Here is a 13,374-nt window from a genome sequence, read left to right as displayed (position 1 = left end):
CACTACAAGCATTCCCATTTTACAGATGAGGAAACTGAGTTTCTGAAAGCATAGGTGACTTACCTCTAGCTTTCATACATAGTTCATATCAGAAACTCTATTCCAATCCAGAACTCTGCAGACTCCAAATCCAGCATTTGGTCTATTACATTTGTGTTGTTTTCTCTGATGGAATATAAACGGAGGCTAAGGGCTATTCTATTATAGTTTGTCTTTGTATTCCATGCCTAACACAGTGGCTGGAACAAAGAAGGGGGTTTAATTAAGGTTCATGAAGTGACTGACTGTCCATATCCTTCCATAAATCCTTCCCCAAACCTCCACTGAGTATGCCTGGGACCTTCCTCTAGTTTTCTTAACCTTTCTTAGATATCAATGGAGAACATGCAGGCAGATCTCGGACTCCTGACACATCAATCAATGACAAGTTACCCATGGGCTTTTCTAGTAATGTACATCTCTGATGACATCCTTTTCTTTCATGGGCTTGATTGGAGTAAGTTGCAACCTATTCATATCCACCATGTTTTTCCCTCCATTGCTCTTTGTGTGAACCTCAACTACCTACTGGTCATCTTGAACTGGACATCTCATAGATATCTTAAACTAAACATGCTTAAAACTGAACTCATTCTCTTTTCCCCCAAGACTCTCCTCTTCCTAATTCCTTGTTATAGTTAAGGGTACCACCATCCTCCCGTCAGGCTTACAACCTAGGGGTCATTCCACTCCTCACTCTCACTCCCATATCCAATCTGTTGCCAAGTCCTGTTGATCCTACCTTCATGACATCTCTTATGTATGCCACTTCTCTCTGCCACCATCCTGGTGTGGGCCCCTATCCCCTCACACTTAAGTCTATTGCCATAGTCTTATGGTTCGCTTCTCTGCCTCAAATCTTGTCTCTCCCCACTCCAGTCTATCCTCCAATCAGCTGCCAAAATTATTCTTCCTAAAGGGTAGATCTGACCCGTTATCGCCTATTCCCCATTCAATAAATGACAGTGGCTTCCTATCGCCTCCAGAATCAAATATAACTTTCTGTTTGTCTTTTAAAGCCCTTCATAACCTGCTTCCTTCCTACCTTTCCACTCATACTTTACTCCCTCCCTGTACTCTGGGGTCCAAGGACACTGGTCTTCTTGCTGTTTATCCAGGCATTTTCACTGGCTATCTTCTATGCCTCAATCTCTCTCCCTTCTCATCTCCACCTCCTGCCTTCCTTGGCTTCCTTCAAGCTTCAGCTACAGTACCACCTTCTGTAAAAAAGTTTTTCACAGGCCTAACTCTTAACGCCTTCCCTCTGAGATTCTCTATATTTTATCCTGTCTAAATCTCATTTGTACATAGCTGTGTGCGTGTTGTTTCCCCCATTAGACTGTGAGTCCCTTGAGAACAGGGACTTTCTTGCCTTTCTTCATATCTCAGGTTCTTGGCACAGTGCCTAGCATACAGCAGTTAGTTGCTTAGGAAACTAGAAGGTATAGGGAGGGACAGGAAACTTCAGAGATTGCTGAGAGACAGAAAACGTGAGACGACCATTTCATTTATTCTTCAGTATTGTCATATCAGATCTTCTGACGGCCCTGGGGCAAAAGTCTAGTATCTGTTATACTTTGCCACTTAATCTATGAAGATTATTTTGTTCATATTCATGGTGTGAATCTCCAGACCACTTGGTAACCAGTGTTTGTTGACTTGACTATGGTATTCCATTACTGGCAGCCATATACCACTAGAACAATACCGTTGTTTAAAAGAAGAAAAAAAAAAGGCATGCTTTTACCTTAGGAAGAAGCTTGAGGTCACTGAGCAATTTTCCAAAGGAAAGTCTTCTCTCCTCCTATTGATGGCAGTTGCTTAATGGACTAATTCAAGTCACACATGGTAGAAAAACAATTCAAACCTTTTTCATCATCATTGCTAGTTTTGGTTTAGGAAAAAGTAACCTGAAATATGATACACCATTTCTCAATACAAACTGAAAGGTATGTGGCATATACACATCAGATAGAAAGAATAAAAACTTCTAAACAGCTACAATTCTAGCTGGGGAAACAAAGCATACAAAGCTTCTTGGTAAATAGACCATATATTTGAGAAAACCACCTTTATCATTTAAATGAAAAATGCCCTTCTCAAGACCCATTCTGATGCATCCAAAAACTCTTTCCAACCAGAATTTTTTTTAAAGAAGGAGGCATTTCCAAGATATGTTTAGTTAAGCAGAAATGTTCCTTTTGATCTGGTTTGCAGCTGTTTTAAAAAATCTATGAGGTCTTTCTAAAAGGAAGTATCATTCTGTAAAATTCAGCAATGGTGATATATCACTACAAGCTCAAGGCTAAGAAGAATTTTCCAAATTCTAACTTCTCCTTCCCTGACTTAGGAATCTTTTCTTGCCATTTCTTGCCCTTACTCTTCTTGTCTTCATACCTTCTTGTCAATAGTGACAGTGAAATATGTTATATTTTAATGGAGCAGCTAGGTGGAACAGTGGGTAGAATGCCAGGCCTGGAGTCAGGAAGACCTGAGTTCAAATTCAGCCTCAGACTTGTACTACCTGTGTGACTCTGAACAAGTTACTGTTTGCTTCATGTGTTTCTATATATTTAAAATATTAATTCCAGACCTGATCAGAGTGAAGCCACTGTCTTAGTGGTTGGAGATAGGAAGGAACAGACTGGGTGTCTGCAGGCTGAGCACCTCAGAGATGTTGTGAGGATCAAAAGAGATATTAGTAAAGTGCTTACCAAACTGCCTGGTACACTGTAAGAGCTAGCTATTGTTATTATTATAACATATATAATATACTGACATAATATATCATAAAATAACATAGATATATAAATATAAAATATAATGATATTATAAATGCTAGCTATTGTTATTAGCTTAATTTTATTCCTATAACTTCTTTATATTGCAATTGCAACTCTGCTACATATTTACGCAAACTCTTCAGTTGGAGGAGATGATGGTGAGGTAAGAGACAAGGATAATAACAATAGTAAGAAAGGCACAGTTGATGGAAATTTGGTGGGCAAAACAGTTTTTTAATTAGACATCTGTAAAAGTAAGTTAATTTTCTGAAACACCGATTTTATTTATTTTTCAGTTGTCAAAGAGTTCAAATTTAGAACACTCAATGGGCAAGGGAGTCAAACACCTAGGGGAAGAAGAAAGGATTCAAAAGATATCATCAGGAAAAGGTGTAAGTAAAAAAAAGAAGATGAGCTGATTATGTGATAAGATCAAAGTCACAAGACAATAACCAAAGGGAAACCTGGTGTCCCATTTATCTCCTTGCAAAGTCCAAGGAAAGAGAAGAAGGCCCTTGGAAGGTTGGATTGGTTCCCCGGGGCAAACCGAAGCGAGGCAAGGGATAGGAGTCACGCAGGATGAGTTTTGGTCTGTTGTTGAAGGGAGTACCTGCATTGATGAAATCCATTAGGGTATTCATCCTAAGGAGTAATAAGTATATTCTGACCAGCCTCCTCTCCCTCATTTTCATTATATAAATAAACCATATGAATGATCTGAATAGCATTCATTTCATTACTTAAATGTAAGCTGTAATATACACATGACCTAACACTACTTTGTGCTGAAATAATTAATGAACAAACATAGTAAAAACAGTAAAAAGAATGCTCTGCTTTTCTGTGGGCAGAAAAGCTAAAGGGTAGATTCGATTTAAATTTACAATGCAATACCAAAATTATCAAGTTGTGAATCACTGAGTAATAAAATGTTTCCCTTTCATCCGATTAATTATAGGTTCATTAGTGGGAATTTTTTTTATTATATTACGAGAAAATAAAGATCACCAGAGATTATATATTCCATTAAAAAAAATTGTTTTAATTATGAACTTAAGAATCATGAACAAGTAAACCAATAGGGCATTCCTCTCACTTTAGAGGATTTTGAATCCTGGCTCTTTCATTTACTACTTGTGTGACTTTGAGCTAGTCATAACCTCCCTGGGCAAATAGTTACTTCATCTATAAAAAGAGAGGGTTGGTCTCTATTGTTTCTAAGGCCTCTTCCATCTTTAAATATATTATTCTTTTAACTGCAGCACCACATATTTCAAACAAAATTTACGTATTTCAAACCCTTCAATTTATAGATGAAGAAATTTCAGGACTCATCCTCGGTTTCATAGTGGATAGTGGCAAAACCAGATTATTTCAACTCTGATTGAAGTCATCACCTTCAAAGCCACTTAGTTATACTCTTTGTATATTCCACTCATCCTTGTCTTAACCAGTAATGAATGTTTGCTGTATATTCTCAAATGAGGTCTCTCTGCCTACTGTCATGATTTTTCCTCACTACCTTGGAAATCAGTCATAATGTTATCCCTTAATTGTCAGAAAATAAACTATCCAACAATTAGAGCTATTTAAAAGTAGGATGGGTTGTCCCAAAGATTGTGAATTCTTTATCACTTCAGGTCTTCAAGAGAACATCATATGATCATTTGTAAGGGATTCCTATTCAGATATGAATTGTACTAGACTACCAACGAGATTCTTTCCAACTCTGAGATTCTGTGATTCTTCCTTTGATATTTCATATTTGTAATTCATGGGGCCCCTTTACTACTACTGTTGGGTAATATATCTCAAGTGCTGTTTTCCTGAGTCCTAGAAAAAGGCAGCATGGCATTATATTCATTATCTATTGAGGGAGTATGCTATCTGAGTTGCTTGGGTGCTCATCTGCCAACTGAGTGAATACCTACTTAACACACAAACCTCAAGGTCAACATATGGTATAGGCTTCCTTGAAAGGCTGCATCATCTCCACTAGCCACCCGAGGTGCTCAGTCTGCCTCCAACCACTGAGACAGTGGCTTCATTCTGATCAGGACTGGAATTAATATAGAGGGTAAAATGGAATATTACTCAAAATGTTAAAATATCATACCTATTTTCTGTACATAGCTCTAGATCCCAAAAGTCTGTGTTCTCTCTTGGGTCACAACTCTTTCCAACACACACAGGACTCAGATACTTATTCTCTAATCACATAGTTCATTGAACACAGTGGGAAAAAAAGATGAAAAAGAAATGAAAAGGTCAGACATCTTTATGTGGAACCATCCATATCCAGCCATTTCAAAAGCCTTCTCCTAACTGTTCTCCCAGAATCTTAGGGGAATTGAGTAGGAATTTCCAAATCACTGGCACCTAGAGCTCATGGAAAGAGTGTGTAAGTCTCCAGAATCCTGTCTCTGGATCAGGTAACATAAGAGATAACATGAGAAAATAGGAGAAGAACAAAGAGAGAATCACCATAGTATCACATATTTACAGTGAGAAGCAACCTCATAGGCCATGTAATCCAACCTTTCATTTTACAGATAACAAATTGAGGCCAACAGAGATTAAGTTACTTGCCCAAGGTCACACAGGTAATAAGGGGCAGAGATGGGATTTGAACTCTGGTCCTCTTACTCCAAATCCAGTACATTTTGCACTCTATCATCCTACCTCAAATCAGTTTCCCTTTCCTTGCTCACCAGCCCATTATGATATATGGTAGCTGGTAGTCTTCATATTCAGGTTCCTCTCTTGTCATAGGCCTGCCCCAGATCAGAAACTCTCCTGTTGAATTGGTCTTTGGCAGGCTCATTCACCAGCCAATTGAGTCTCATTAGGTGCCCCCTTCAGCAGCAGTAGTCGCTATGGACGTAATTTCTAACAGAAATGCAGCAGAACCAGTCCAACAAAAGCCATTCCCTAGGTGTGAAGGAAGCTTAACTTTCAAGAACTGGAGAAGAAAGAGGTGGCCAACCCTGAACGCAACAGCATTCTAAGTATGACACTCTTCAGCAACAAAGTGAGTGAGTTTAGGGTAGAAAAGCTTCCTTTCCTCTCACCATCCTGGAGAAAATGAGGGCAGTTTCATTTCCCCATGTCTCATAATTCATCTTTCATTGGCATCCCTCTTTGGAAACTTCCAAGGGCTTTGGGTCCCCAAAGAGATGAAAAGGCTAGGCAGAAGCACCAGCTATAAGGATAAGGGTATTTTTCACATGTGTTTCAAGGCTGTGATTCAGTTTTTACATACATAAAAAGGAAAATTATAATCATAGAACTATGCCTCTCAAAGAAAATATACAAGTGAACTGTTAACTTCTATAGCTGGTGGGAGGGAAGGAGAGGAGAAGGTAGACAATGTATTATTTCCGTCTTTGTAATGGTATTATTAATGTGCTATTTCTGGCCTTGAATTTTCCTCAGAATATTATGCATTGGACATTTCTTCCATGATGTTTCACGACATGTGCTTCTCCACTCAATGGCATAAGTTGAAATAATAGACTTCAAAGCAAAACTTGCAAAGGTCTCACACTGTGCTTTCTTCTTGCCTGCTGCCCCCTTGAAATGAAGCATGGCATTGCTGGAAAAGAAGTGTCCTGGGAGATAGAAGACTTGGGTTCTAGTCAGCACTGGGCTGATAAATGCTTAATAACTAGTTTTCCAGGGGAAAAACAAATGTATGCGTGACACACTTTAAAGTTTAACCAGCATTGTTAACATTTTTCTCTATCACTCTCTTAAGTCGACACAGTTACCAAAACAATAAATTAAGATTTGTAGCATTTGACAATTTCTAGGGTGTAAATATGCTGAAAATTTAACAATTGGCTCTAGCAACCCCTTTCAACCTTAATCCAGCACACCACTAGTCCTAGTTCTGCTGTTGTTGTTTTTGTCGTTTGTCCTTCATTCTCAAGGAGCACCATGACATCAGGAAGATGTTGCCATGACTTGCAAGTGAATTGGATTTAAGTAAGGGAGGGCTGTGTGAAGTCAGTCTCACTTTCTGCTCCAGAGCCATCTGGGTCCAGTGGCAAGACATAAATCAAGACTGGAAATGCCACCCCACCTTACCCCCAGATCTGTTAGTGAAATAAGGAACAACATGCCCATCATGCACAGTTCATCTTCCAGCCCCAGCACAGTAGTCACACTTCCCCGTGCAGTCCAGTATCCTCCCCACCTAGTCACCTTGGAACTACTTTTACCTTCCTCCTTGTACTGTGAATTTCTGACCTGGACTGGTTTCAACTATGCCTTGGAAATCCCCCTGTTGCCTAGTGCCTCTAATAAAAGTAATCCAGTGTGGGTTTAGATGTGGCTTCTGGGTACTCCACCGGTACTATTTATTCTACAGTTGCCGGTATGCCTGCCCTCCTTGCCAGGAAGGGCAACTACAATGCTACATACCAGACCTACCTCTTCCTCTTTAGACTTATTGTTGCTTATAACTCTAATCTTCCAATCTGAAGATTGCATGACCTAAGGGACCTGAGTGACTAAACTTAGTATGTAGTTCCTACTCACTTCTCTTTAACCATTCACTTCTCCTCCTGGCTAGTGTTTAACCTACATGATACATAACTTCTTATAAGATTGTTTACCTTATTTTTATTGATAACTCTTTTTATGTGACCTTAAATTCCAAATGCATGACCATCCCTTCCCTTGCCACTGAGTTATTCCTTTCAGTAAAGTGCACATATCTTTTTTTTTCATACTTTTAAAAACTAGACCAGTGATTTCCTTGGTATAAGGAACTGTCAATAAAACAACTTCCTCTCTCAATTCAGATCAGCTCCTTTTCCATAAAACATCTTAATGAAGCCAGAAACTTTCAGCTTTAGGCCTATGCTTAAAGACATTTTCCCTTCCCCCCCCTTTTTCTTTGCAAATATTTTAAGCAGACAGAAGAAAATGACTTTGCAACATAGTTGTACTGTAATTTCTTTTAAAGTGTCTCTTTAAAGAAGTAGGTGGAGGCAGCTAAGTAGTGCAGTGGTTAAAACACCAGCCCTGGAGTCAGGAGGACCTGAGTTCATCCAGCCTCAGAAAAACAGCTGTGTGACCTTGAACAAGTCACTTAACACTGACTGCCTCCCCGGAAAAAAAAAAAAAAGGAAAAAGAGGTAGGTGTTCGCACATACGGGACACATAAAACTGCTAATACAAGCAGGTTAACATGGATTATATGAAAAATTGGAGGAGGGGAAAGCACACAGGCATTTTCTCAAAATCTGCCCCTTATAGACATGAAATACATATAGTAGGTAATGAAATAAGTTCATTTTTGAAATTTTATTATTATTTAGTCATTTCAGTCATGTCTTACTCTTTGTGACCCCATTTGGGGTTTTCTTGGCCATTTGGGGTTGTTTGCCATTTACTTCTCTAGGTCATTCTACAGATGAGGAAACTGAGTTAAACAGGGTTAAGTGACTTGCCCAGGGTCTCACAGCTAGGAAATAACAGGCAAGATTTGAACTCATGAAGATGATTCCTTTTTTTCCTTAATGGCCTTTTGCAAAACAAGACAGGATCGCCAAAGCAGGAGTCAATAACTGGATGACTGAGAACTCCCTAGCAGAACTAGACCAACTTTGCCAGTGAAGAAATAGTTTAAAAGGATAGTCAGTCATATGTTCCCTTACAAATGACTGTGTATCTCACTCACCACTACATCTAAAACACAATCAATACTATGCTGAGGGATGGAAGTTGCATTTGGCTCTATGATTTTACGCATATTAAGTCATTGTGCAGAGGAGGGAACAAATAATATGCAAACTGGCAGAAATTTCCATTCACACTCTACCAACCTGTTCTACATTGATTAAAGCAAATTATACAAAATGAACATGGAATTAAACTGGAAATGATTAGATGAGCATACATTACGTATGGAAAATTATAGTAAAATTTAATAACTTGAAAAAAATTTATAATTATCTAATGCGTTGATAGAACTACATAAAGCATAATTATAATATGACAGTAATCCCAGGAGCATTACAGCTCTTTTTTACTAGGGAGACAAAGCAGTGTGGTTTAAAGGGCACTGAACTGGAAATCTGGAGCCCTCAATTCTAACCCAAGCTTTGTCACTGACCAGCTATATGATTTTAAATTCTGTGTAACCTTGAACAAGTATTTAACTTCTCTGCAAAATGAGGGGGAGGAGTTGGACCACATGATTTCTAAGGTCCCTTTTAACTCTAATGGGCTATGATTACAATTCTGAGCCCATGAATATAGTTGGCATTGTTGTTGTTCATCCTTCCTTCTCAAAGACCAGTGACATCAGAGGGTAATGTCATGACTCGTGCATGAACTGTATTTAAGTGAGGCAGAGCTGTGCAAAGTCATCAGCCTCACTCTCTCGTACAGACTCACTGGAGTCCAGTGGCAAGAGAAGAGGCAAGATGTGGTGGGAGATCTTGGCTTTTCTTAAATAAGGTCTTTCCCAGGTTTCAGTTTGTCTGGGGCAGCACCCATTCAATGACTAAGGGCTAGGGAAGAACTGAGACAAAAGATGGTTCAATTTACTACCATAAAGATATCAATCTGGGAGGAGAAAACCCTTAGTGCTTCTGGCCAGAACAGGAAATAATTGCTATTTATACTCATTATAAGCCATCAAGACCTAAACAATGAGCTGCCCAGGCTTTGGGGGCTATTATTGAGCATTTAGTGAAAGCAGAGTGATTTGGGTTTAAAGATAGTCAAGCAGCTCCATTTGAAACACAGAGGGGCTTTAAAAAAAACTTTTTTTCGGAGCTATATTTCAATAAATCATAAATCAAAACTGTACAGGACAAAAATAAATTGTCCCAAGTTCTTGAGAAAAATATTAATAATAAATCAAGTAAATAAAATTTAAAAAAAATTTAGCCTCCAAAATCCAAAATATCTTACATGTAGTGGTGGGAAAGAAGGAGATTGGAGGAGGAGGAGGAATAGCAGCATTTTCTAACTTCTGGTCATATTGTCAGGGTGGGTTCCCTGACAGCAGCTACTCCTATTCTCAGACAACACGGTAAAGACAGTTAATATAAAACATTCTCCTACAAAACCTCATTCATTCCTTCCCTCAGTATACACACAGCATCCATGGGAGGAGTAAGCTCAAATTTAGACCCTAATAGTAGTCAGGCACAGATGTCAGGAACATGTGCGACAAAGGTTTAACCTACAAGACCTGCACTTGAAATCCTTCTGCCTGTGTTAGTTGGTATTACAGGCACTGAAGGAAATATGATTGTTTCCTAAAGAGTTTTACCAGGGCAGCTAGGTGGTACAGTGGATAGAGCACTGGCTTTGGAGTCAGGAGACCTGAGTTCAAATGTGACCTCAGACACTTAATATTTACTAGCTGTATGACCCTAGGCAAGTAACTTAACCCTACTGCCTACCAAAAACCAAAACAAAACAAAACAAAAAGTTTTACCAGATCAATATGCAGAATATATATATATATATATATATATATATATATATATGTCTGTGTGTATATACATATACACACACAGAGCATAGTTCTGAGCATGTAAATCATATAAAAAATTATTAAGTGCTTGCTATATTCCAGGCACTGTGTTAAGTACTGGGCATACAAATCTAAACAAGAAGAAAAACAGACCCTGTCCTCAAACTTCCCAGTTCAATAGGAGAAAACAACACATAAAAGGAAGTTGAAAAGCTTTGGGAGGGAAACAGAGGGTGAGGAGGAAGAGAGTTGATCTGGGCATTTTCTTTAAAATGGACATTCAAGGAGCAATGAAAGGAAAGGTCCACAGGTGAAGAGTGATCTTCTCATGTGAGAAACCATGGATGCTGTGTGTATTTGTGGGAAGGAGAGAATGATGTTTTGTAAGAGAATGTTTTATATTAACTGTTTTTACCATGTTATCTGAGAACCCGAGTAGCTGCTCTCAGGGGACCCACTCTGACAATTTGACCAGAAGTTAGAGAATGCTGCTATTTTTTTCTCCTCTTCCTCCTCTTTCTTCCTCTTCTTCTTTTTCTTCTTCCTTCTCCTTCATGTTGGAGAAAGAAGTCTGAAAAGTTAGGAGCAGAGCTCCTGCAAGAAAGCAGTAGCATTGATTGAGTTTTAATTCTACTTGGTTATTATATACCAAAAATACAGCATATTTTTTTTAATCAATGCTGCCCTTCATGTCTTACAAGATTCAGAGCTTGAAGAGACCTCAGATATCAACTCATACAACACCCTCATTTTATAAAGGAGGAGACTGAGGTCTGAGAAGTTAAGTCCCACACCTTAACATACCATGATGGGGGAGAGTTATGGCCACAAGATGCAACCTGGATGTGATACTGAGAAGCCTGTGGCAGAAGATTCAAAAGACAGGTGGGAATAAATATGAAGAAGACTTGGGGGGGCAGCTAGGTAGCGCAGTAGATAGAGCCCCAGCCCTGAAGTCAGGAGGACCTGAGTTCAAATCCAGCCTCAGACCAAAACACTTGACACTTACTGGCTGTGTGACCCTGGGCAAGTCACTTAACCCCAATTGCCTTAAAAAAAAAAAAAGAAGACTACTTGTGGAATGGCACCCTGGGCACTCTTCCTCTCTGGTAGCCTGGTTCTAACGATGACAGCCTGACATCTCTTCACTACTAGGGTCAAGATTCAAATTGGATGAGAGAAGAGAATAAGTACTTATATAGCACCTTCTAGGTGCCAGGCACTGTGCTAAGTGCTTTTGATACAAATATTATCGTAAATGATACTCCCAACAACGTTGTGAAATAGGTACTATTATTTTTCGCATTTAAAGGAAACAGAGGCAAACAGAAAAAGTGTGGAAAATACATGTGACTTGCCCAGGGTCACACAGCTAGGGTCTGAGGCCACATCTGAACTTGCACCTTCCTGACTCCAGGCCCAGTGCTCTATCCACTCCAATGAGTACATGCGAAAAGTGCTAGACATGAATTAAGGCTGCCTGAATGGAAAAGAAATTATCACATGCAGATTGCCTATTACACTTACACCATTCTTCCAAACAGATTCATAGGGCCATAGGATTATAGCCTTAAAGTTGGAAAGGGTCTTGGTAGCCAGCCGTCTTGTCCAACCCTTCATTTTACAGATGAGGAACACAGGACAAGAGTCCCATTACTAGTGTCCGAGATAGGATTGGGATCTAGATCTTCCTGATCCTAAGCTCAGCCCTTTATTCAATATGTGATGCTTCCTGAGTCACTGTAACAGGCTGGATACCGACCTCCCGCGAGTTTCTATCTTACACTGAAGAGCCCTGGACAATGGTCTTGGCGAGTTCCACGTTGGGGAGAACTAATTGTCCATTGATTTTGTCCAGTCTGCCAATAGGAGATTCTAAGGAGGATTGTACTAATTGGATGTACTGATGTTAAATTGTTCTAATCTATTTCTGCTGCTTTGATTAAAGTTTTATTCAATAAAATAACAAATGATAATAGCAAACATTTATACTGAGCTTACCATGTTTCAGGCACTGTGCTAAGAGTTTTACAAATATCTCATTTGATCCTCACAGGTCACAGACAATTATCTAACACCTGGCTTATACTCAAAGCCTTTCTGGCTTGGCTGGCTCTGTCAGAGTTTGTGTCCTTGTGACATAATCTTTGAAAACCAAAGATCATCTCCTCACCCTGATGAAGCATCGGAGTTGGACTTTAGATGACGTTCCCTACTGCACAAAAGTGAAATTCCACTTTAACAGGTAAGTGTTCATTCTACAGGAAAAGTCATGTGATTAGGAAACTATGACGGTTCAAGCCTGAGTTGAACAGAAAACAGAGAAAACTGATGAAAGATGGGTATAGAATTCTGAACTTCAGGACTAGATATGGAGTACTTTCTATGGTTTCTTGGGGGTTAACATGTATTTTCCACACTTTTCTGGAGGGAGGAAGAAAGCCAGGGGCCAGTCACCTTTAGAAATTCAGCCAAAGATTTGGTATCATGGGGATTTTTCAGCTAATATACAGTCCCACCCTCTTAGAGATCAACTAGGTATGTGGCCATGCTTTGACAATCAGAGTAAAGAAGAAAATAGCCAGAGTGAAAGAATCAATAAATAAGGAAATAAATTGTACCTTAAGGAGCATATTAGAACTAAAGGAAATTTTACACTTACATAGTACCTTTTGTCTATAATCACTAATATCTTTTTATAGAATGGGTGTGGTGATGAAAGCTTTTATATGTCCAGCTGGTCTACAGAAAAAAAGTTAACAAAGGTCACATAAATAAAAAGCAATAGATTAAATTAGGGTTTTTGTGGGGGAGGGGAGAGAATGGAGAAAGAAAAACCAAATGTTTAACTTGCCTACTTTTTTTAAAATTCAATTTTATTTTTTGCTCTGAATTCTCTCCCTCTCACCACTTCCTCTCCCTGACCCATTGAGAAACAAAGAAAAACAAAACCCATTACAAAAATGTATAGTCAAGAAAAACAAACTCCCACATTAGTCATGACCAAAAAAAAATGCCTTAATCTACACTCTGAGTCACATCACTTCTCCA

At 39.0% G+C, this 13,374-nt stretch overlaps 1 long non-coding RNA gene across 7 annotated transcripts in view; it reads right to left on the bottom strand.

Moving 5' to 3' along the window:
• Positions 1 to 13,374, bottom strand: part of LOC110208521 (uncharacterized) — a 107,450-nt gene that overhangs the window by 84,795 nt on the left and 9,281 nt on the right. For 3 of the 7 annotated variants that reach the window (XR_002324518.2, XR_013486917.1, XR_013486918.1), the window contains 2 exons: positions 1,787 to 1,949; positions 64 to 239 (listed from right to left, as the gene is read on the bottom strand). The exons of 2 other annotated variants lie outside the window; for them this stretch is intronic. This is a non-coding gene — a long non-coding RNA (uncharacterized LOC110208521). The remainder of the gene's footprint in view (positions 1 to 63; positions 240 to 1,786; positions 1,950 to 13,374) is intronic. 2 more of the 7 variants (XR_013486920.1, XR_013486919.1) reach the window with 1 other exon arrangement.

Source organism: Phascolarctos cinereus, unplaced genomic scaffold (genome assembly GCF_003287225.1).
Source record: "Phascolarctos cinereus isolate Bilbo 61053 unplaced genomic scaffold, phaCin_HiC Scaffold_5;HRSCAF=322, whole genome shotgun sequence".
Classification (NCBI taxonomy): Eukaryota; Metazoa; Chordata; class Mammalia; order Diprotodontia; family Phascolarctidae; genus Phascolarctos; species Phascolarctos cinereus.
This window is presented reverse-complemented; position numbering and strand designations above follow the sequence as displayed.